We start from the raw sequence: 26,548 nt of genomic DNA on the forward strand, positions 1-26,548 counted from the left end.
CCTCTCACACACACACGCACACACACACACACACACACACACACACACACAATTCATCACACACACACACACATACATGTGAAGCCGAGCAGACAACAGGACCACATCATGTGAAGTCATCCAGATCCTCTGCAACTCTTCCAGAACTGTGAACCACATACAGTCAGCTCAGACAGGAAGTACAAGAGGCGGGGGGGGAGGGGGGGACCCCAATCAGTTCGTTACCCCCTGTCAGTTTCTACCCATCACCCACTACAAAGACAGGCCAGAGATGGAGAGAGAGAGAGAGAGAGAGAGAGAGAGAGAGCGAGAGAGAGAGGGGGGAGGAGAGGCAACAGGAGAAAGAGGTTAAAGATGGAGAATGAAGAAGATCAGCAGACAAGAGGAGAGAAATACACGACAGATGAGATGTTAGAGGAGAGAGGAGGAAGAGCGCAAAGACGTAGAGCTGACTGGTGAAATCGTTTAACGAGAAGAACTCTGAAACAACAATAAAGACTGAAAGCTATAGGCACTCTATGGCTGCTGTGAAGGATGACGATGATCTACCTTCAATAAATTCTGACCTGAGAGCCCACAATGTCGAAGCTAACTCTGGGATAGTTTTAGATTTATTTCACCCCTAACCTGATATTTGAGCACCAAAAAAAATCTAAATTTGATCAGTCCTGCTTCTTTAATCGCTAAAATAATTTCTAAAATTGTCACTTTCTATCATTTTTGTATCTATAACACATCCTTTATGGGTTAACTCCTTCCTGTCTCACCTTCTTCTCACCTTCAGCTTTGTTCTAAGTGCAGCAGTGAGACATATAAAACAGATTTATCAGTGATCTTCTGTTATAGTCTCACTGCACAGGATGCTTATTTTAACGTTGATTTAATCACTCATCATGAGGCACTTCATGGCTTCAGTCTGATGACCTAAACTCCAACACAACTGACTGACCACTCAGGGCGTCAAATTACAACCTGTTGGCTCTTAAAGGTCCTGACACACCAAGCAGACGGCAAAGAACAAGACAAAGCCGTTTGTCTTGGCCAAAAAGTTGCCCTTGAACACACCGCAAAGACTACAGCCGACAGACAACCACCCAAACGTTCTGCTCATGCATGAGAGGAAATAACTCTCCATGCCAGCAGGGGGCGGTAGTCCGTTGTTATGATACAAGAAGACCATTTTCACACCGCTGTCGCTCACCACTCGTATTATAGGTCGTCTACTAATGGAGAATAACGTCTGATAAAAAGTTGGTCTTGGTTGGGTGAAAGCATGGATACTACAGCAGCATGCTCAAGGGGTTTTACTGAACCTGAGAGGAGAGCTGGAGAGAAATGAAACCTCTGAACAGCCAATCAGAGAGATTCTTCTCACCAACCGACACCGATTCAACATCGAGGGGTAGCGTCACGCCGCAAAAACTATGGTGACGGCCGACAATCTCCTTGGCGTGTCAGGTCTTTTAGGGCTGTAGTACCGTATTTTCCGCACTATAAGGCGCACTGGATTATAAGGCGCACCTTCAATGAATGGCCTATTTTAGAACTGTTTTCATATATAGGGCGCACCGGATTATAAGGCGCATAGAATAGAAGATACTGCAGTCAAACGTTTGACTGGGGTTGCGTTATGCATCCACTCCTCTTCTCCCAAACGTGGAGGGGAACTTTTCCCTGATTCAGTAAACACGTAGTAAAAGAAACAGTCTGATACCACTAAATCAAACGTTAGTGCATTCACAATATAGTAACTCTCGAAATTGTTCATTCATTAGTGCATTCACAATAACTCAACGTTGTTCAAACGTTAATGTGCATATTCACAATATCTCCCAGCCTTGTTCAGTTGTAAACACGTAAAAGAAACACAGTCTGATACCGCTAATTCAAACGTTAGTGCATAACTCAACAATGTTCAGTTACGTATAACACGTAAAGCTCACTTTTTCAGTTCATTCCCCGTCCACGAATCCCTCAAATTCTTCTTCAGTGTCCGAATTGAACAGTTGGGCGAGTACGGCATCCAACATGCCCGGCTCCCTCTCGTCATTATCCGAGTCAGTGTCGCTGAGCGCCGTGTACAACCAGTATGGATCAACCAATTAACCAATTAACCAGTTGATCCATATATAAGGCGCTCCGAATTATAAGGCGCACTGTCGTTTTTTGAGAAAATTAAAGGCTTTTAAGTGCGCCTTATAGTGCGGAAAATACGGTACTCAGACTTTGGAGCAATGAGCTGAACCTGCTGACTGTTTCAAACACACTTCTTTTGGTTGGCTTTTCAGTAATGCCAAAGGTCACAGTGGGCGGCGATTTGTTGCTGGATCAGGGTCCAATACTAACCACGGACCAATGGTTTGTGGCCACTGAAAGCTCATGAAGTCGTCCCTTTTCCACTGCTCTAAAATCCAACAGAGTAACAAGGTGAGGGGTTCTACATGATAGCTCTACGGCTCACCCCTTAATGAACCCATCTCAGTGATTTTCCACCTGTTAAGCCCTCTAATGGAACTACAGGTGATCCAGGACCTGCTCACAAATGTTTCCTTTAACCCCATGAACTGAAAATCTTTTTTGATAGAACATAAAAACGCCCGTGTTTAACAGTAATTGAACAAAATGTTTCCGCTCGTAATAAAAACAACAAATCACTGCGACACGGCGTCCATGACAGTTTTCCTTTTCTGTAATTTTCTACACGACTTCACAAAGACCCCTCCTCCTCCTCCACCTCCTCCTCCTCCTCCTGGCTTCATGTGAAATATTGAAGACCTCCTGCTGACATTCAAATCTCACTAAAAGACGTCCCCTCTCACCTTCAGTCACGACATCACGTATTCATGACATACAAAGAGACCATTTAGTGATCCCTTCAGGCACACTGCTCACAGTCAAAAAAAAAAAAAACACACCCCACCCACTGGGAGCTGGCAGCCGCCCAAATAAGTCCAGCAGCACCACAAAAGGATTTCTGGTACAGTGTGAGTCTAAGAACAAAAGGGAGTGTGTCATGTCTACCACTCCGTCATGACTTATACATGAGTTGTCTTATCTGTGTGTTGATTTAATGTGCCCATTAGTATGCTTTTTCAATATGAAATAATGTCCCTCATATTGTTAAGTATTTAACTCTGCGTTCACGCGAGCGGGCCGACAGACAGCACCAGCAGAGAGTCAGCGAGCTGCACTGAAGCAGACGAGAGAGCTGCAGCCAGCTGGAGGTTAAATAAATGTTAGGTCAGCTCTGAGGGCTCAGCCGGCGGCTTCTGACAGGACGGCTGCAGCTCTGCTTCACTGCTGAAGCGGCTTATTAAGGCTGAATCCTCACCGCCTACCTGTGTGTGTGTGTGTGTGTGTGTGTGTGTGTGTGTGTGTGTGTGTGTGATTGTGTGTGTACAGTAGATGTGCAGTAACAGACAGAAAAGGACGACTCTTTATCTCCAGTCAGGGCGCCGTGCACTGCACAGAAAAGTCTGATTATGAAGCTGATATAATCAGATAAATGATTCTCGTCTGGACCGGTCTGTGCTAAATAGAGCAGGTCAGCATAAATAAAATGTCACCACCGATGACATCATCCGAGTGCTGTACAGGAGCCAAGCCATTAGGAGTAATTTCACCAGACATTTAGTGGAGTTCAGACGAATCTGAGCGTGCAAGTTGTGTGGAATCAACCTCAACCTTCACACACTGATTCTACCTTTAAAAGAAAAGACTATGCATATGGATTTACAGATACTGACAACACTTACGCAGATGCAGAAGGTTACCTTGAACATCTGCATGAGATGTACCTGGCCTCATGTCACTCAGACAGTAGTAACCATCTTCAGGAAGCCAGGTGACTTCAGCAGACCGACTGACAAAGTCTGCAGCTGGAGGTAATGTACCGACAGGTCAAACACTGCACGCTGCTCACACAGGAGACAGGAGACGAGAGCTTTGTACAAAAGCAGCAATGCACCAATGATGAATTTACATCATGAAATGTAGAATCTGTACTCATGAGTTTGGATTCTCAGCATGGGAAGTGTTCTGGTTTTCCGCTTGTAGTGCGTTTTTAGTCCAAGTTGACCAATCACGTATCAGCAGCCTTTTAGAAAAAGAGTCCTAATGATGAACAGAAGCAGACACAACACAAATGTGTGTCATCTCGTCTCCCATCGGCAGTAATGTGAGAATGATTTATTTATCTCTCTAAACAGATATCTGTATTCAAGAGCAGCTTTCAATCAGTTCTTTAAACCAGCGACAATCTGTGAGACGCTACAGTGTGCCATTAAATCCAATCAGAGTTTAGATTTCCTGGAAGAATTAGGAATAATCGATCCGATCTCCATACATCAACAACAACAAAACATTGAGCTGTTTCCTTCTCCTCTTGAGGACAGACCAGACAAAGTTTGACTTTCTGCAGAAGCCACTTGAGGTGAAGCATCTTGCCTAAGGACACATCGGACATGTGGCTGCAGGAGCTGGGGATCGAACCCTCGACCTTTCTGGTTGAGAGACCATGACTCTACCACTGGGCCACAGCTGCCTATATGCAGAGTTCTATTTGTAGCAGGGGTTGGGAAATGACAGTTTATTTTGTAGACTTATCCAGAGGGGATCATTTGGCGTCGGGAGCTTCCCAAGTTTGCTAACTGGACTAAATGCAGCAAAATGGAAAAGGAACTCCTGGCTGGTCTTTTTCACGCTGACAGCTCGCCACACACGGTTGGCGATCGTTCCTGGAGGCAAACACAGATGGATGACTGATGTGTTCCAAGATTGTGTATTTCCTTAAATGAACCTTGAGGTACGAAATCAAGTCAAAGAACGGTATAAAAAGGCTGTTAAAAACCCCACAAACGACATTCTCAACATCTGTGTTAAACCAAAACTTCCTCCAGCATAACAAACGAAGCTTTCATAAGAAGCAGATTTTTAGAGGAATAAGAAGTTGATTGATTTATTAATTTACTAATCACGGAAGGTAGAAACTCAAGGAGCGTAAGAAAATGTGGAGAAGGGAACAACCAGCATCTTCAAAGTCGACAGAGGAGTAATTCTAAAAGGTTTGTTTAAAGTCTTAAACTGTTCTTCACATCTACAGTAATGTGTGATCAAAGCTCTGCATGTGAGGAGTGTGTGTGTGTGTGTGTGTTTGTCTGCAGACATGATGTTTCTTTGTGCCAGACAAAACAAATGAAAGTGCTCAGACCCTCTCTCTCTCTCTCTCTCTCTCTCTCTCTCTCTCTCTCTCTCTTTATCTTACCCCCCCCCCCCCCCCCCCCCCCTGCAGCCAGTCCCACTCCCCATCCTGTTTTAAATTATCTCTCCGTCTCTCTCCTCCTTCCCCTCCATCCCTGCACCTCTCCTTCCAGCTTCCACTTTTCTCCTCTCGTCCAATCAGAAAACTCCCTGGTCACCAGGGCTCCTTAGCAACAGCCCCACAAGGGGAGGCAGGGGTGGAGATTGGGGGGGGGGGGGGGGGGGGGGGGGGGGGGTAGGAAGGAGGAGGGAGATATGGTGGAGGGGTAAAGAAAGGATGAAGATGAAGAGGAGGAGGAGGAGGTGATTGGGGAGACCAACCCCAGCGGGAGTGTGAGGCTAGAGGTGTGTTTGCCATTATCAAAGCCCTGCATCTGAAGAGTGTGTGTGTGTGTGTGTGTGTGTGTGTGTGTGTGTGTGTGTGTGTGTGTGTGTGTGTGTGTGAGACGGGGAGAGAGAGTACACACAGGCCTGAGAGGAAGGAAGAAAAAATGCAATCACTGTGTTTTTATTTCTGTGTGTCTGTGTTTTTAAAGCAACCGAAGCTGAAATCAGGGAACAAACAAAAGCTTACTGAAAACATTTATAAATCTGGACGTCAGATGGAAAGTGTGTGTGTGCGTTTTTGTGTGTATGTGTGTCATAAATTTGGGGGTGTAGGATAAATAAGAAGCATGAGGAGGAATATGAGAGGAACATTTTCATTCAGTTAAAAACCAAAAAGTGACCACAAAGACTCCATACTTTGAGCAGCGAGTCACAGAATTAACTGATTTCACTTCCTTCTCGCTTTAACAGACTGTGTTGTCTCAGCTTTGACATCCATCAGACTATCCAACCTGTTTCTGAGCTTCAGCCTGATCAGGGTGTCCTCGACCTCTGATGTTACATTATCAGCCTGCAGGAAGAGTCGGGGAGTCAGAGAGGAAAAACAATCTGACTGCAAACATCCAGACAAACATTCAGCCAAAATGCTTTTTGTCTTTCAGGTTTTATTGCTGACGGAGCGTGATCGTTTCACTGTGCGGCTAGGGGTGGGCAACTGGCAACCCGGGGGTCACATGCGACCCCCATCAACCCTCAACGTGGCCCTCAGGTCAAATCATGAAAACCAGAAATATGTCCTATATAATATTTGATCACTTGTATATGCTGAGTTAAATTTGAGACATAAACGACTGTAATCCTTTCTGTATTCTACAATTTGGCTCTCTGGCAGTCAGAATTATATGAGGCTCTTGCTGTGATCAAAGTTGCCCATCCCTGAGTGAAAGCGATGCGAGGAGAACAGCAGGCGCAGTGTTTCATTCGAACCAAAAGTATAGTGAGGTGAGGTGACAAGACAAGAAGTGACATCAGAATCCGAATCAGAAATACTTTATGAATCCCCGGGGGAGACATTTGGTTGTTATAGTTGCTCTTGTGGACGATGAAGTAGGAAGTATCAAAGCGCAGAGTGTCTGAAAACATGATAAGCTTTGTACAAAAGCCATATATACCAAAAAAAGATACAAAATGCACAGTGTTGAATAGTGTAGACACTTCAGGGAGTATTGCATACAAGGCTCAATGAAGACAGTGTTATCCAGCTTAGTGTTTGTTTTGCACACACGGGAAAGGTGACGTAAAACACGAGGCAGCTAACAGCTGCTAACCTCCACACTTATTCAGTTATGGTCTAATTCCTGCATGTAAGGCACAAAGAGCAATAACAAGGCCTCTCATCGTTTCTATTCTGTTGCATGTTTCAGCACCATGGACAGAGACATAGAAGTCAGAAGTCGTTTTTAAAACCTCATTGATGAAGGATAATTTCTGGTACGTAAGCAAACTGTGATTAACACTAAAGCAAAACGAAAGACAAATTAGACTTAAAATAGATGAACTGTAGAGATTAAACTACTGAATGAACATTTGAGACCTGACTCTTGTGCATGCAGCAGCGATAATAAACTAAGGCTATATTTCATCATCCAACAAACTCTCTTTAGCAAGCTGCTGTTTCTTCTCCATATTCTAATCACTAATAAAAACAGCCTAACAGCAAAGTGTAAAAATGTGAGTGAAAAACAAGCAGGCTGCCCTGTAAGCTCCCCTGTGACTTATTGAGAGAGTGAATGAATAAACATGAATGTTGCACACCATGTTCTCGACACTCTGAAGGGGGGAGCGTGTGGTATGAATATGTCCCTTTATGATGAGATACAAGCCTAACGAACTGAAGTCAGCATGTCTTCATCCTCACAGAGGTTTTAGTGTGAAGCTGCAGCAGGAGACTTCTTCTGTCTCACTTAGCTCTTATTTTGAGAGCATAGTGGAATCACAATGAGTGTGTTTACTGTACAAGACCACACCAACCGAGACCAAGACAGACCCGAGACCAGAGTGCAGACGTACCCGAGACCGAGAAAAGACCAAGACCATAAATATCACAAATAAATCATCATCTTTGGTTAAGGAGGCGTGTCACTGACTTAGACGGTAACACCGGGAAGTTTGTGGCCGTAACCGGGGGATAAAAAACTACAAATAAATTGAAGTTATTCGTTCTTTTAGAAAGAGGTGTTTTCCTTCTAATCAGAGTAATAAACTAAAATAAAATAGCCAATCAGTGGTGGTCTTGACCGGTCTTATTTAAAATCCAGAGTCCACCCAGTCTGAGACCGAGACAAGACCGATTCTGAGACGAGGCCGAGACCTTCAACATGTTGGTAAACCGGCGTCCTGCATCCTGTTCGCCACAGACGTCAGAATTTTGATGCATTTTTCTTCCATCTAAACTTCCAAATATACTGAATTCTTTTGCGAGGGGAAACTGAAATTCACAGAGCAGAGAAGTAAATATTTGACGCGTGCAGTGTGGACAGTGAGCGTCTGATGTATCAAACGCTCACATGCTGTTAGGACACGGTGTTAATTCATCCAATTTATTACGATGTTAAATAAACTGTGAGGAAGGGGATTAGCTGTACTGCCTGGATTACAGAGTTCAAGAGGTCTAGTACATTTGCATGATAAATGTATTGACTGTCTCTTTTTATTGATTGAGCTGCTTTGTATTGAAAGAGGGTCGTATAAGCGTCAGAGCTGAAGCACCAGAGAGATGAATCCTTAAAGATCAAAGGAAGTGAAAAGGTAAAGAAACCCCTCAAACCCCTGACATGTCAGACCCTTCCTCCTCACACAGAAGACAACATGCAGCTCCAAAGGTTCAGCTAGCAGGCTTCATTTGCTAGCCTGAGCCCATCTGCCTTGAGGTTACCACGGTTATTTGCGTCATCCTGCCATTGGCCACTCTGTCCTGCACACACACACACACACACACACACACACACACACACACACACACACACACACACACACACACACACACACACACACACACACGCAGTTGTCCTTTCCAATTTCTCTGGTATGATTATACGGTTACTGAATGTAATTTCCCAGGTCTCTGGCCCCCTTTAGGCTCCGCCTTTAAGACAGATAATGTGTGAAATGACATTAAGTCCATTATCGGACATGTGTGGGTCTGCCTGCTCCCTGTCCTGCAGCTCCTCTCGATTCATTCATTATGTAGGATGATATTACATCTGTGCACCTTCATCTGCCCCTATGGAGAAACACAGCTGCTCTCACATCATATAGTTTATTCCATTTGGAATAAAAGCAGATACATTTCCACTCCTCCTCCTCTCTCGCTTTTCTTTTTTACTGTCATGTCGATATTCTGCTTTTTATCATCCACGCTATTAAATTATATTTGGTGTACAGTGTGCAGAATTTACTGCACTGAGGAAGCACATGTCCTCTTTGTTTCAGATGAAGTGTGTGTGTGCACGTGTGTTTTAAAAGCACATTTAAAAACTCCTCCTGCACCGCACCCCCCCCCCCCCCCCCCCCCCAATGGGGAAGCATGGTGTTAAAATGATTGACATGTCAGTGTGCGAGTGTGTGTAGTGATTACTGCTCTGGTGGAGTGGCTAAAAGGTGTGATAAAGTCTGCCTTTGTATGTCTGCGAGTGTGTGTGTGTGTGTGTGTGTGTGTGTGTGTGTGTGCACACGTTTAAGGGGATTAAGCAGACTGATGGTGTGTGTGTGTTTGCACGTGCACAGTCTTTTGAAAAAAAAAATGGGTGTGTTTTTTTTTTTTACTTTCTTTTGCTGAGCTTGTAGAAATGTGTGTGTGTCTTCGTTTTTAAAATAGTGTGAGGGCTGGACGAGTGTTTAAAGCTGCTGACAAATCTAATTAACACTATGGAGATTTTTATCAGTTACAAAATACACACACATGCACACACACACACACACAAATCTGTCCATTATAGGAGACGGTGTGTTTTTACACTTCAAACCTACATCACCAAACGTTAAACACAAAATGAAGGAGCTATATGAAAACCTTTTTGTAACAAGGCCTGTGAGGAGCAAAATAGAACTAAAACTGAAAGCACTTTAATTAAAATATTATCAAATGATAACTGGAAGACATTCCTAGTGAAAAGATTTTGCACTTGTTTTGTTTCAAAGATTTTCAGATACACTTTTCCAAAGCCAAAAAAAACAAAATTTTAAGTCAATACAGACGATGCAAAGTCAGTGAAAAGAGTTTTTTTTTGTTTCTTTCTCCCAAACGTGCATCTGTTTTATTGATGGTCTGGTTAAATTAAAGGGTCAATGCATGTAGACAAAAATGAGTGCTGGGTAACCTGAGAGGTGAAGATATGGACGAATCCTTAAATAAAAGTGTTCACAAGTTAAATCCAATTGAGCAACATTTTCAGAGTTTAAGAAATGATTGAGCTGAACACCAATTGAAAAAAAGAAAGAAAGCATTTTTCAAGTTGTTGAAATGTCTCTTTCTGAACACAATCTTCTGCTTCTTCTTTGTTTTCTTCTACTTGTTCGGATCATTAATCTGGATCGTAATGAGGCTCTCATGGACTCCTCCTTATGGCCCAGTTTTGGCCGGTAAGTTAAATTTGTTTTGTGTGTGTTTATGGTAAGCTGTAACTTAGCAAACATGTGATCCTCTTCAACATGATTAAAGTGAAACCGCCAAAGAGTCAACATGTAATCAGTGTAGCTGTAGACCAGCATGCAGATGGGCGCTGATCAAACTGCTAAGATGTGGATTAATACAAACTGAGAACACAAGTGTGCCCAGACCTGACTCCTGAGGCACGCCAAACATTTCAGGAAACTTAAAACGTCTTCCTGTCTGAGCCTCCGCACAAACACACCAAGACCAGCAGTCTCACATTTAAATAATACGTTACACTAATCAATTTGGACGGATGAAAAGATGAGGAGGAATATCTCATCTCTATCTATATGTCATATCTTTTTTAATTGGGCACATTGAAACGAGACCAAACAAAAGGCCAACCCGGCAGCAGCGTTGGTCACAAATTAAAGGAACCATTTCACGAGTGAGTGGAGCGACGACCAATGGGCAAGCTGAGCCCTGAAACCCAACCAATCATGAGAGTCACTGAGTGGAAAAATACACGAGAGAGTTCATCCCCTAAATTGCCTTTTCAGATTGAGGGCAGCCATCTCCTCTTTTACTCCGACGGATTTATGACACATTTTAAAAAAGAGGCAAATACAGACAGTGTGTGTGTGGAGCTGATTTACTGTTTCATTATTTACAGGAGTCGGGCTCAAGTTTCCTTTACGGGCGTTGGTCTCAGTCTGGGTTTCTCATGCAGATGTATCTGTTGCTGCTCATGCTGACCACCCAGGCTTTTTCATCTGGTCTTCAGTAACGGGTATCAAACTGTTGCATCAATTCTAAGCGTCGGCAATCTTTGGGTGTCTCACGATTCAACTTCAATTCTTGGGGTCATGATTCGATTCAGAATCTATTTTGGATTCAAAACGATTCTGGATTCATGAATCAAAGTCTATTTTTTGAATAAGTACATACTTCAGGATCTACTCCAGTCATCTGGCTGAATTTCTTGCTGCTCCATTTGTCATTCTACTGAGTTAAAGATCTAGCATTAGCACTTAGCAGGGAGGGACTGATTAGCCAAAAAACAAATAGATTTTAGAGAATTATGAATCTATTTAAAATCTCAGAAAATAAGAATCTCAATTAAATCTTTTTTTTTTCTTCTCACCGCTACCAGGCACCAATCATCACCTGCAGTTTACCATCCAAAAGCAGTGGACTTCCGTGTCGCCAGCATCACGCCGGACTGAATCCAGACTGCACAACAACTTGTTTAATAATCCAACATTTCAAGACAGAAACGAAATCAGACATGAATCTTTCAATATTCCAACTTTGTACCACACTCAGTGAAAAAATCTCACCTGTGTAATAATCTTTTTGCCCTTGTGTCTTTTTTCTTATTTTCTCATTTATATTTCATATATTTCTTCATGCAGTATCCTGTACAAGAAAACAGCAATTTGTTAGCAAGACAAGCCATCAGCTGAATACAATGAATAGCTGTAAATTTACATTAAATGTAAAAAACAACACTTTCCTACAGTATGTTAAAATACATTTAAAACACTGTTTCAGCTGATCTATTAGGCTGATCTTCATTTTTAAACTCTCATATAGTTTTACAATGCTGGACGCCCCAAACTAAAAATGGGAAAGTTTCAGATCATGAAGTAAACATATGTTGGAGTAATCCCAGGATGAGTCTGCAGAGGGCGCTAAACGGCTTGTTCTGCAAATCACGCGATAGTTCCCCGATATGAAACCAAGACTAAACTTCAAGCCTCTAAGCAGGCAAAACCTCTAACACACAGGCTCTCTTCTCCCAGCCCTGGTGAGCAGCCCTCACCTGGCAGCCCTCCAGCGTTCTGCCCCTAAAAGGCTTCCAGAGAGCTGGCCAATCAGAAGCAAGTAGGCACATGGGGAGGCGGGCCTTATAGAGACAGCAGCTGAAACAAACCATCTCAGGCAGAGGCTGAAATGAGTGTTTTTACTGACACCAGTATCAGATAAATAAGGAGGTTTTTAAAGCTGACAACATGAAAGATGAACATGAGGAGAATATGAATGAATCACGATTTACATGTAAAATATCAGTAAATAGAATCTTTCTCTCTTTGACTCGTGCTAAACCGAACACACAGCTTTCACACAGATTATATCACGACAGGAATACTCGCTTTCTGCTGCATGCTCGTGTTTCTTATTTGAATATTCTGCTGATGAGGGCTTATCCTGTGCTATCTAGCTACACACACACATACACACACGCACACACACACAGTCAGAGGCCGAAGATTAACGGGGACATGGCAGGAGAGGAGTCATCTACGGCCTAAATCTCTATGATTACGTAACAGAAGAGTCCATGCAGCAGCACTGAAGAAAAATATGTCTCAGTAATCCTTTGTTTGTATTCCTGTTTGTTTTTACTGCTCTTTACGGTAACTAGAAAACATCTTATCATCACGTCAGAAAATACTGAAACCAGTTGATGCTTCAATGAGTGTAGCTGATTTCATCCTGTTGAGAAAAAGAAAAACAAAGATCTAGACGTTCTGATCATCACGTCCTGTAAAAAACACCTCTGCGTATCATTTTTTCTACTTTCAGGGCAGGAACAAGTTTCAATTTAATTTTACTCTCATGCAACTTGCAACTCATTGAAGTGTGCAAAGTCAGGGCGCAGATGGCCTAGCGGTTAGCGGCGCCCACATTTAGGGAGGCTATAGTCCTCCAAGCGATCAGCACTGGTTCGAGTCCAGCCTGTAAGAGGTCAAAATACTCCAGCAACACTTGCAGTAAAAATATGAACTTTTTAAAGTTGATCGTCTTACTACAAAGTGTTGTTGGCGCATTTTGACCTCTTCTAAGCCTTTCACTCTTCATGCACCTTGTCATGAAGAGTGAAGTTTGTTTCCAGAAAATCCTCTGCTTCCTCTGTGGCTTCTTGTACCGCACGCAATTTCTCACTCACAGGGCGAGGGGCGACCAAAACGACGAGGCTATAAGGTAAATAACACAACATGTTTTTATTGTATTTGTAGAGTCTGGAGGGAGAAGTGTTTGTTTGTGTGAGCGTGCAGGTTAGAGGCCGTCTGACGGAGCTGCAGGACTTTATCGTGTTCGTCCACAGGAAACGTAATTATGATTCTCTATAACTGTGTTAATGACTAAACGAACGTCAGGAGGATCCGCACGACATCTTTAAATCTAATTTTGTTCCTCTGCCTCAGAACAACAACGTGATTGGCACCAGATACATGGCCTCCGGCATTGTTCTTTTTTACAAAGAAAACAGCCATGTAATGCGGGCAGATATCACAGAGTGACAATTTGTTCTGATCTTTTCCCTTTGGCCATGGAGAGAGAGGGGGAGGAGAGAGAGAGAGTGAGAGAGAGAGAGAGAGAGAAAGAGAGAGAGAAAGGGGGGAAGGGATGTTAGTGTGAGACCTCACGACCAAATATTTGCTGTGAAAGGCCCGTCGTTGTCCATTAGGCTTTCTCTCTTTCTTTCTGTTTTCTGGGTGCATTAACCTCCTCTTTGCAACAAAGGATGGACTGTATTTGTGTGTGTGTGTGTGTGTGTGTGTGTGTGTGTGTGTGTGTGTGTGTGTGTGTGTGTGTGTGTGTGTGTGTGTCCCTCCCACTCCTGTGCGCCCTCCTGCATCCCTCAGCAAACACTCGTCCACATCACAACTCAGACACACACCTGCGCATGAAAATAAAACACTTGAAATGAATTAATGCAATCATCCTCGCCCCTGTGTTTTTCCACATAAACACACACACACACACGCGCACACAGAGAGAGAGAGAGAGAGAGAGAGGGAGAGAGAATAAACATCTAAAACGTGTGTAATGTGATAATCAATCCTCCTACAGCAGCCCTGAACCTCGACAGCCACCTGCGCTTCATCCACAACACATTCTCTTGTCCTAAAACAGCCAAAACAATTTGCAACACCAGCATTTTACATAAAATATATAGACACACGGCTTTTTCTAATAAGTAACAAAGAACTTAAAACGAGCCAAAAAAGTGAAAACAAATCCACAAATCGACAAATAATAAAACAGATACATAAAGCAAAGAAACAGGTAAATAAAAGCCAAAAAACAATTTGAGATATATCAACAAGGAAGAGAGTAAATGAACGGCAAGCTGATGAAAGTGAGTTAAAAGAAGCGAATCAAAAGAGGACATTAATAGGGCTTTCACACTTGCAGAAAACTCCTGAAAAACTCCTGATATTTCCCAGAGGAGCTGCATGCAAACAGACTTATTGTTCGCTCTGACTTCACCCGGAGATTCTCCTGCCAGACTCCTAGTATTTTTTCCGCAGCAAGTCAGAGTGAACTGAGCTGATGTGAGAATGCAGCAGGATATTCTCCGGAGAATTCACCTCGAGCCAACAGGAGGGGGCGGTGACGTTTATATATCCTGTGTACTGCGGCATGCTGAGGGGCTCGCACTGCAAAGGCTCGGTGTCCGTTTGTCACCAGTCGAGTTTTAGAAAACCACGAGTAAAGCTCTGCTGGAGGATCTCAGGCAGCAGTCAGATTCATAGGGAGTCAGCTCATTTACATATACAGGGAGGGGCCTGGACGTGAAGGGAAATAAGATGTTCAAGTCAGTTCTAACACTCACAGGGAGTGAAGGGAGGCAAACACAGGAGCGACGTGGTCACTTCTCGTGTCCTTACACTCAGGGAACAACATGAATGAGTTCTTCTGTCATTGTTCCTCTGTGCGCCCTTAAACACAACATCTAAACATGTCCGTCTGTTTAAGGGACTCGGATTCTTTTGTAATACTGAGGCAAGGTGTCATGAAGCAAAGTTAAGCTAACACATGTTTTATTAGTGAGGAGAAGGTGGTGTATAGATATATAAAGAGCTCTTCCTGCTGAGTCATTTCCAATAAATGGACCTCTGTATTGATCTGACTCATTGACCTCAAGAGGCGCTTCAAAGGTCAACGTAGAACGCTCTCATGGCGCCGCATTTGTTCAATGAAGTGATGAATTTTATATCCTACATTTCCTACAATCCATATATCAAAACTAAACGAGACACCGCTGACTTAAAGGCACAGGAATGAATATGAAGGTTACTTCATCAACACATAATAGTTTAAACTGGCCTTCATCTCGGCTCATGTGTGTGTCCATGATGTCTACTGTGATCTGTGTATGTGAACTAAAGGATGCTCCAATAAAAGCTGCAATCTTCCTGCATACATATGTGACCATTGGTCTTTTTCCAGGACGAACAAAGACTTCAGTGATGACAGATGTTGCAGAGCTCTGGACTGAGTCAAAGGATTTAAAAAAGATAAAAGAGACTTCATACAGCTGATGTTTAAAGATTCAAAAGAAGTTTGAAACAGCAGCTCTTTTCAAAACAACGCATCATTATTGTTTTGTTCACTCGAGGAAGACTTGAACGTTGTGTTAGAAATGTTTTGCAAAAGGAGGAAATGTTTCTACCAGTCAGCTCCAGATCAGATCAATCTTAGAGAAGACTCATCAGCCTGCAGACCTGAACTGAACCCGGGTGAAGAGGAACAACTTCCAGCCGCTGTTACAGACATACAACAAGCTGATTTGACCCTACTGCTGCAGAGTTACTGTCAAAGAAATCTGAAACCTACAGATGGAGAGGAATGTGTTGAGCGTGTGCAGGAAGTGAGTGTGTTGATGTCTGAATGAAGAAAAGCCTCACTATTTCACATTTTTCCATCTTATTCAGTTAATTAATGACACATCTATTCACCCTCATCAGAAACAGTCTGCTCTGAGGGTAAACTAACTCCAGTCTTTCACTGCAAAGTTGAACCTTGAGAAGCAGCGAGGTGGACCAACATGAGCTAGCTTACTCATAATCAATCTTCTGCTGTCGGGCTAATCTAGTGTGTGAATATTGAACTACACATTCAGATATCCTGCTTGTCACAGCATCAACGTTTGGACAAATAACTAAAACGAACCCTTTTTTCAACACAATAAAAAAAACATCTTTAAAAGTTGGTAACGCTTACAGAGACATTTATCCTGTTCATTTACATTCACTATTACCTGGACCATTATAAAGCACAAAGAACACACTGAGTGTCTGAATAAAAGATTTATCATCATGTAGACTATGTGTTCAGATTAATCAATAAGATGCTTTCAAGGCTGCTGCTCCTGATGTCTATAAATCATCCACACTAATGCTTGCAGGTCTTTCCCACAGAACCTGTCAATATGCTAAATATTAGCTTTCATGCTAAGAGTCTTTCTTTGAAAGAGGTTAGTCTTCTGACTACTCAAAGCGCTTTTACACCGCAGGTCACACCTACACATTCACACACTGATGGTAGAGGCTGCTGAGTAAAGAGACCATCAGAAGTAACTAATCCTATTCATACACATTCATACACATTCACACGCCGCTGACGAAGCAGTGGGAGCAACTTGGGGTTAACTGCTTGCCCAAGGACATATCAGACATGTTGCTGCAGGAGCTGGGGATCGAACCCCCGACCTTCCAGTTGAGAGACGACCGACTCTACCACTGAGCCACAGCCGACATACTAATGGCTGCAGACATCAAGGCAAGAATTTGTTCGCATTTTAAAGTATAAACACTTTTAGAATGCATACAACACCTGTACAAATGAATAAAAATATACAACAGCCAGTGATTAAAACACAGAAATTACGCGCCCTGACAGGCTCTATGACGTCACTCTGAACTTCAGCTTAGAAATAAAAAATCAATCAGTCATGCCAGTTCATACTCCCAGCACCCAGCGCCAATACCAAGAGTCCACTACCAACAATGTGCAAGAGACAATAAACTATATTCAGTCCCTGGTGATGAGAGCCGGGTGTCTCCAGTCTGTCAGACAGAGGCCACATCACATCACATCAGATCTCCTGAAGCTAACGCTGCTGTAAGTCTCACTGTGAGAACACGTGCACATTCAGAAATGTGGAAACAGAGAGAAATGGTAAAAAAGTATAGACAGGCAGTCACATTACAGAGTAATAGTGGCCAATGAAGTAACATGCACACAAGACATAATCAATACATTTCCAATCAACTGTGGCAGACTAATCAGTGTGTGTGTGTGTGTGTGTGTGTGTGTGTGTGTGTGCGTGTGTGCGCGTGTGTGTGCGTGTGTGTGCGTGTGTGTGTGCGTGTGTGCGCGTGTGTGTGCGTGTGTGTGCGTGTGTGTGTGCGTGTGCAGGCAGCCGTAATCACATTTCATTTCTCTTCATTGTAACAGACTGAAGAATCAATGAAACAGCCAATAACGAGAGAGTGAAAAAAGAAAATAAGACAAGGCTGTCTACGCCATGATGAAGGGTAACCAATTAAACAATTATTTAAAGTTATTTAAAGGGATTGTGAGGAAATTAAACCCACAGTGAAGTAGAGTAGACTGAAGTCTTGTTTGAGCCACATGGACAGCAGAGCGAGGCGTCTTAGTGAGGCTTTCAGGAACACACTCTTTCATGTCTTTATTAAGTAAAAAGAGTTTTACGACATTAACAGCTACTTTACTGTCATATTATTATTTTTTAAAACGGGGACAAATATAAGCTGAAGGTCTCGATTGGTGGATCAAATGTGGCTAATAATCTGCAACTTCACCGAGAATAAAAGTAGAAAACTGAATGTAGATTCTCCTCTCCAAACACACACACACACACACACACACACAGACTCACACACACACACACATAGTAAGTGTAAAGATGTGTATCAGTACCTCTGTCAGTGCAGCTCGTGAGTCCAGGTGTACATCAGTGCTGGGTGATCGTGTTGTATCTCCATCCCCATCAATCCTTCAGCATCCACGAAACCAAAGAAAAAAAAAACAGCAAAGAAAAAGACCGAGTGTCAGTCAAATCCACAAAAACAACACGCGTGACAACGTATCAGAAAATAAGAGCAAAACACTACACTGTCTTATCTTTCTCTCTCTCTCTCTCTCTCTCTCTCTCTCTAACCCTTTCTCTCTCTCTGCGCTCTCGCTGTTTCCCTCTCCGTACACTCTCTCTCTCTCTCTCACTCACTCACACACTGATTCTCCATCTGTCACCGCCCCCTCACCCTCACCCCTCCCACCTCATGAATTATGAATGAGCTTCAGACACACGCACAAACACGCACACACACACACGCACACACACACACACACACACACACACACACACACGCGTGCGCAACTCCACTGCTGTCAAACACATGAACAACTGTCCCGCTCACACACATGAAGGTCGAGCGCTGTAGACTGTTTTGGTTATTGAAGAGAGTTGAAATCTTTTTTCAACTCAAAGACTGGACTCAATGATCCTTTTAAAGACAAAAAATATATAACTGAAAAGGTTGAAAAGTTTCCCTGTTTAAAAAAAAAAAAATCAGCAACAGGTGTCCCTCATTGGTCAAAAGACATGACGACAAAAGGGGACCAGAGGAGTGGCTTAAAATGATCTTTCTACCATGATTGTGGCCACAAGAAGTTCATAGAGAAATGACAAAAGGTAAAGATGCAGCATCTTTGGTATCAAAATTGAAGTCAATGGGGAAAGTGCTTCAATCTGCATTCTGTCCTGTAGCCAGAAGGGGGCGACTCCATTGCTTATGTACGACACTATTAGTCTATAAGAAATTAAAGGCAGGGTTGGTAATTTTCTCAAGATACAGTTTTTAAAAGTTTAGTTGAAATTGTCTTTAGGTCCTGACAGACATTAATAACTCATGTTCTCTGAAAAAGGAACAAAGAAAATCCATCATCTGTATCAGTTTGTAAACCTGTAAAAATTTTGACCAATGTCTGCCACGAGGTACCAATCTGATGAACCAATCAGACGCCTCCCTGTCTCCCTGCTCGCTCTCTACCTCTTAGCGCGCACAAGCCCACTCAAAGCATGAGCTGAGGTCCGCTTGTGGAGCAACAGCGCTTGTGCACGTAAGTGAGGGGGCTGGGCTTTAGAGGGAGCACAGAGGGGAGGGGGTGCAGACGGTGCACTGAGGGAATGCTACTTTCAAAATCAGGCTAGTTTTTTAAAATGACCAACCCTGCCTTTAAGCCATCTGATTTATTATCTAGGGACAGATTAATTCCATTTATAAAGTCGAAGTGGAAAACTGCAAAACTACATGGTCACACGTTTGGGACTGTAACGTCCATGCACGGAGGAATGGGGGACAGTGCCGACACCATGATCTGTCCGGTCATCAGTCGTCTGAGCTTGAATTTTTCGAAATTCTGATCTTCATTTTAATTCTGATCTCAAAATTAACTTAACAGTAACCTTCTCAAGTGTCTTCATGTTTGTTGTTTACATCCCACACATCTGAGCTCTCTGGTGCGCCCTCTAGAGGAATCCTCCAGTAACACACTCTCCAGGCTAATACAGCACAAAGTTCATTTTGCACCTATAGAGTAAAAAAAGGATAATGAAGCAGGGTCTGTGGCCCCCTGTGGTCAACAAGTCTCTGTCACTGCAGCACTGCAAGCTTATTCAAATATGGTGCCTTTTTGGTTTGAATAAAACAGCCACAACGTCACACTCGAGTCTTCAAAACGGTCGTCAGCAAACAAAAGGTTAAGCCGAAACACCAGAACACACTCACAGTTTCATGAATACTTCATCTGTTTAACTTCACAGTGAAAAAGATTTCAGACTACAGGAGGAAAGATTTATTTCTGTGACATTCTAAAGACTGTTTTTTGCGGCTGATCATTTTCAAGCCGTGACATTAAAAGCTTTTTTATTTCATGACTGATCCGATGACACACACTCCCCCACACACACGTATACGGCTAACCTATAAAAACACACACAGGCATCAGCAATGCATGAAGCACATTCACATGCATGACACACGCAAACAGGTCTGATCATGCGTGAGTGCAGAACACGCTAACACACACACACAGAGTTGTCCATGCATGCAGCACGGGGAGCGAGGAAGCCCCCCCCCCCCTCCCCGCCCACCTCGGCTGGAGGCTATGTGAGATTTCTCATGGACGAAACACAGCTGAAAGGAAGGTCGGAATGTGTGGGTGTGTGAGTGTGTGTGTGGGTGGGTATGTGATGGCAAATCCCAGCAAACATCGTCGGACGGAAAGAAAACTCTACACTTTTAAACACTGCCTACAGGAACACCTCAACACCTTACTTTTCAGTCCTATCCAGATTTATACGAACTGTAGATATCAAACATCTGCTCAGTCGCTCGTGGAGTTTAGTGTCGAGCTACAAGATGCTGCGTGCGGTCGGTGCATCCAGCTGTTCATTAAGAAAAAGCGGAGGTAGAAATGTCACGTCGGCCTGGAGGCTTAGGTCAGACCTATTAAACACGATACTCTGTCAGCGGCCGACTGACTGACTAAAGAGGTTACAACATTTGTCGGTTCAGTGTCAAGAGTTTCCCACTTGGTTGCCGCTCGCTCATAAGTTTCATTCCATTTTCCTTTATTTCAGTCACAAGAAAAAACTAAAAACATTTTGACTGAAAAGGATGTAGGCTGAAGCTTTAACTTATTACACCTACCCTTGTTACAAATCTTATTATTTAAGACACTCACTAGTTTGGTTACAAAAAAAACAAAACACAAAAAGAATTTCTTTCAAAACAAAACAAATGAAACAAACAAACAAAAAAACAAAACAGAAGTCACACTCACAAAAGAATAATCAAACCGACCTTTTGTATTTTTTAAACACCATTTTTTTAAACAAAAATTTAAATCTGGAAAGTGATAATATATAAATAAATACATATCACTGCAGTCGGAGTGTTGATTCGGGTCATCTGCATGCATTGTTAAAGACTATTATCCTCCTGTGCTATTAAATGATTCCCCAGCATTTCCCTTCTGAATGTTGGAGACAGGAGGTATGACGAATAAATGTAGGACACAAAGTACAAGGAAATAAATATGAGCTTGGAAATGTTCTGAATGTTTGAGTTGGTTTGTGGTGACAACACTGATGTATCTGATGAGTCTTATAGCCTGAGGTCAGACGAGTGGACATGCATTTACCTCTGTATGCTGGAAGTCCTGCCAGAGGGCAGATGGGGTGGGGTTCAATCTCTAAATATTCTCAAGGGGTCTTCTGTGGACTCTACAGTACTTGATGACCTGCAGAGATTTCTAGGGAGTCCCTGCAGGCATTTGTTGCGTCCATTGTGTCGGTGGTGTGATGCAGCTGGTCAAGATGTTGATGATTCACTGTGGACTTTCATGACAATTTTTTTTTTTTTTATCACATGCAACATCCCATCCAGTTGTGTTGAACCTGTGCAATGCCTCTCCTAAGTCTCAGTGACTTAAATGAAATGTTGTGAATAATAAAGATGAAGAAGGTGTACGATATCCCGCACACACGAGGGTGAAGAAAACCAACAGGAAATGAAACCTTTTGCAAATTCAACATGTTGGAATGCACTCAGTGGGATGAGAAAAGGCAAGACAGTGCAAGGCATCGAGAGAGAGAGAGAGACTGAAGTACGAGTGGGGGGTTATGGATGTTGAAGACAGACCCCCCCCCCCTCCTTCCTGTAGAGATTAAGCAGACCTGGGGCGCAGCGAGAAAAAGGTTTCAGTTTTATTATCTTGCACTTGTGTGTGTATCTAGGCTTGACCTCCTGACCTCGGCCAGCATTTTCAGCTCCCTTCTGTCTTCAACCACACCCCCCAAACAATCAATAACACCCCCTACCACCACCCCCTACCACCCCTCTACCACCCCTTACCACCACCACCCGCCGCCGCCGCTAGCTGTGACATGCAAATGACCCTCGCATATCATTAAAACATATGCCCTAACAACAATAGGATAACCTCCAACCCCTCCCTCTGCTGTTCCTTAAGACGTGCGCCTTAAGACATGACACACTCGCACACACTTACACACACACACGCACACACTGAAGAGTGCACAAACAAAAGCAAGAAAACATCAACCCGTGCCCAGATGGACTCCAGTCAGTTGACCTCTGCTCAGAACTGAAACAGACGAGCAAACAGACAAACAGACTTCGAGTGCTCTTGAGCCGGCCCCTCAACACACACACACACACACACACACACACACACACACACACACACCTCATCAGTCATCCTGTTGTTGCCTCAAAACTGAAACTCGTAGCTCGGGTGATGTTTGTGCTTTTGGACGATGATTCCTACTCTGGAAGATTTTCTGGGTTAAAACATTTTTGCAACACACACTATCGTTTGTTGAATTAGTTACAAACCGTTGAGCCTGCGGTCCATTCATTAAAGCCGGTTCTTTTGCAGTATACTTCAGGCTTAGGAATGACGTGTTTGGTCGACGTGTCCATGGTTCACTCGATAAAGTATGTGGGAATGATGTTTTCTCTCATGTCAGCCGAGTTGTAAGTAAACATTTATCTTATGAACAGTGACTGCAGTTCATAAAAACTTCACAAACAAGTGCAAACCCGGTGTGCAAGAAACAATTCCAGTTCCTCATATGTAGAGAAAAAGTCAAACCCGCCAGTGAGGACGCTCTTTGGATCTCTCTTGGTATAAATTCAAAAAAAATCATAGCTGTTATCTGCTAACTGCATGCAACATGAAACAAAACTGAGAGCTTTAAGATTCTCATTTTATTTTACAATCTACTCCACAAATCTTGTTGCAATAATTCAGGCTGAGGTTAGTTTACAAAAACTGAACATTAAATAAATGTTAACCTTCTTAGGAACTCTGAAACTCCTGCAGAAGATGAGTCACACAGTTAGACAGCAATGTGCAGGACGCTCCATCCAACCATCCTCTCAGGTGGAGCAGAGCGCTAAGCAAGCTATCCAGACATCGCCCTCCACAGCAGCTCCCTACTGAGGGCATCTTGAGGTGGTCCAGGGTGATAAAAGATCCCTCCAGCTAGCTCTGGATTCACCTTGAGGTCTCCTTTCAGCGAGCAAAAGGAGCGCACACAGGAGGATCCGTATCAGGTATCCGAACCACCACAACTGTCTCCTGTGTTAGGAGGGAGAAGCACTTCTACTCTGAGCTCACTAAGCTGTAGTCCGGGAGACGGGTCCCTCCCTCAGGATTTTTTTTTGGACCAGGACCAAATGGCCCCGAGTTGGGAGTGGCCATTATAAACTTGTGATGGCCCAAGGTATGGGCTAACTAAAAATCATAGTGAAAAAAAAGGTAGTAAAAAACATCCTGAGGGAGGGACTACTACCTTAGTACGCTGAGCTACCTACCCTACTTTGAAGGCTGACCCAGCTTCAACATGGAGGCCATCAGCCCTTTTATCTACCATTATTGATAGGGTCACCGTCCAAAGTTCATGACCATAAGTGAGGGATGGAACATGGTTCAACAGGGAATTGAAAGCTTCTTCTTCACCAGAATGGTTTGGTGCACTGCTGCATGATTGCCGACACTGTGCCAATGCCTTTGTCCATCTCAAAATCCATTTAAGACAAGACCACTAGATACTTCAAACTCCTTCGCTTGAGACAGTAACTCACTCACGATCAGGAGGAAGCGATCCAATGTTTCACTACAGAGAAACATGTTTTCAGACTTGGAGGTGCTGACTCTACTCCTGACAGTTTCACAATTTGCTTTATCAAACTGGAACGTCTAAAACACACTTTTCCAGTTTGAAACCAACAGGACATCATCATCTGCAAAAAGGAGAGACGCAATTCTAATTCGGTTCTTGCCACGTTGGTCCGTTTGGATCTGGAACCATTTTGGATTTAATCCTGTTGATCCTGGTTTTCCTGACTGCTGCTTCTTTGGACTCTTGGTCTTCTCATTGACCTGGTTGACCTCCAACCCCAGTACAGACTGTACCAGTAAGAGGGCTCACCTTGAGATCCTTGAAAAATCCATGAAATCAGAAAAAGACGTGGTGATAACAGACCACCATAGCATAAGCCAAACCCCCGTTTGAAATACACTTATTGGTTCAGTGTTAAAAATGTAATGAGCGTCCTTCTTTACGGTGAAATGGTTCGATTTCTGTACGAAAAGAGCCAGAGGAAATAGAGGATATAGGACAGAAGAAATGAGGACAACTTTATAGCGAGACAAGATCTAGACTTATTACAGTGCATGCCACGGGGGTCCATGGGTTAATTAACTGTGTTGTTACACCCTGCACACACACACACACTGACACACACACACTGTAACACACAGCCATATCCTGTGGTTATTGAACCGGGCACGTGGGGCAGATCTCACCCTGGGCACTGCGAGGGTTTGCTTTTTGATCAAATGCAATAAAATAGAGCAAACACACACTCACACGCACACACACACACACACACACACACACACACACACACACACACACACACACACACACACACACACACACACTGCTGAATGAATCAGTAGAAACATCTATGCACAGTACGCACTAGACTATGTAAAATCAATGCACATACATCGTACATCAAACAGAGAACAAGAAAACTACTCACCATATAAAATGTCACTTTTTACACACAGAGAAATCTTCTTTGTTAAAGTTACGAGTGTCTGAATGTCTCCTTTTAGTTTCCAGTTTTCATCAAACACAGAAGATAACAGTGCTTCCCATTTTCAAGTCATGATTTCTGTGTGTGTGTGTGTGTGTGTGTGTGTGTGTGTGTGTGTGTGTGTGTGTGCAGAGTGCTGATCCATGGTAAGCAGATACAGTATGTGGGCTACCATCAATAAGGCTTTGTCCAGTGCATGGACGACTGAGCCAAAGGGGAGGAGGAGGAACAGACCGCAGCTATTATACAAAAACTGTGTCTGCCCGTTTAACCTCTCAGATAACACTCAGCAACATCCCACTGTAGGACGGGGCACAAGACCCCCCCCCCCCCCCCCCCCTGGAAACCATTTATACACTACATGAAGGTGTGTTGACGTCAGGGCATGTAGAGAGAGGACCGAACACACGGGGGGGTCACTGTGGATTGGGTGGGTCTCCAGCATGCCATTTAAATTTTTACATCTTGTATGGTGGAGAAACTGAAGGCAGAGATCATCTATTTCAAATAGAGGCCAAAAACCAAAGGGGGAAAAAATGGCAACAAGAACAAGAACTCTGATATAAAGCCTCTTGCTGTGAAGAACATTTTAGGACTCCTTCTGCCAAGGGCCGCCCCCCCCCAGATGTTTCTCCTTAATGTCTCCGTTGTTCGTTTTGCTTTTTGATCGATTGCAATAAAATGGAGCAAACACACACACACACACACACTGCTGAATGAATCCAGCTAAAAGTTGCAACTCTACACAAACTCTGACATAGATCCTCCTGCTGTGAGGAACATTTTAAGAGCCCTTCTGCCAAGGCCTTCCAGTATTTCAACACGATAAACCCTCTGAGCTCCCAGATGTTTGTCTGCAACTAAAGTTCCAGATGCTTGTTTTTAGCTGTTTTCTTTTTTTTTTTAACAGGCAGATTGGAGAGTCTCCAGAAGTTTGTGAATGCTATACTCTGTTATTTTCAGATGAGAGGAGATAAAAAGAATTTCCATCAATAGAAGGAGTCACAACGACACACTGTCACCCGTTCCATCTTGTATTTTTGGAGGCAGAATCCCCCATGATCGGGCCGGAGGGTGAAATGTCTCCATCGTAGATACAGCAGACAGAAGACGACAATCGTAGCATCTGTTAATCAAAGATAGCCACATCCTATGACGTACCCTGCACAACCCCGTTAAACACCATTTCTCTGTTTTGATCATCGTCTGGATATATCCCAGTTTCTGAATGCTTCCTCTGGCGTTGTGCAAGCTCCTGTGAAGTTCATTTTCTCACAACACAAAACATCTCATCCACGATTTAGCAATATTTGAAGATTGCTGGATAAGAGCCACTTCTTTTGTTCTGATGTTTCTCTGACTTCTCTGACTTGCTCCCTGGTACATGTGTGGGACACCGGCGTCCTGTCACCTGTTAATCACAGACTTTCAGCATTTCGATGCTTTCTCACATCTAAACCTCCAATTATACTGAATTCTTTCATAACCTAAAAACAACACTCTGTTTCTCCGTCGCTCCAGGAGTAAGACGCTCTGGTTGCCGTTGGTATGTTTGTTTTTCCTGATACGCCATCATGTTACCGGCCGGAGCCTGTCCCTTTAAGTAGGTGCCTTATGGGAAATGTAGGCGATGAGAAGTTGTGATTGGGTCTGCCACTACAGGTCTAAGATGTCGGTGAATTAAAGTGACCCGGTTCAAAAAGTACTCGGTCTCTCCTCCTACTTTGTGCACCAAATAAACACAGACTGTTGGTTACCAGCCTGAACGAGCAAAACAGCTGCGCTA

At 43.3% G+C, this 26,548-nt stretch overlaps 1 protein-coding gene across 14 annotated transcripts in view; it reads right to left on the bottom strand.

The window, feature by feature from the left end:
* The window catches only part of nfasca (neurofascin homolog (chicken) a), a 93,679-nt gene extending 75,404 nt beyond the window's left edge, over positions 1–18,275 (bottom strand). For 6 of the 14 annotated variants that reach the window (XM_065955412.1, XM_065955416.1, XM_020657478.3 and 3 more), the window contains exon 1: positions 17,981–18,271. The gene's annotated coding sequence lies outside the window, so the exon portion shown is untranslated. Of the gene's footprint in view, positions 1–17,980 lie in introns of all 14 variants that reach the window. The other 8 variants (XM_065955421.1, XM_065955419.1, XM_065955418.1 and 5 more) reach the window with 3 other exon arrangements.
* Positions 18,276–26,548: the final 8,273 nt, after the last annotated feature.

The sequence above is a fragment of the Labrus bergylta genome, chromosome 5, assembly GCF_963930695.1.
Source record: "Labrus bergylta chromosome 5, fLabBer1.1, whole genome shotgun sequence".
In the NCBI taxonomy this organism is placed as follows: domain Eukaryota; kingdom Metazoa; phylum Chordata; class Actinopteri; order Labriformes; family Labridae; genus Labrus; species Labrus bergylta.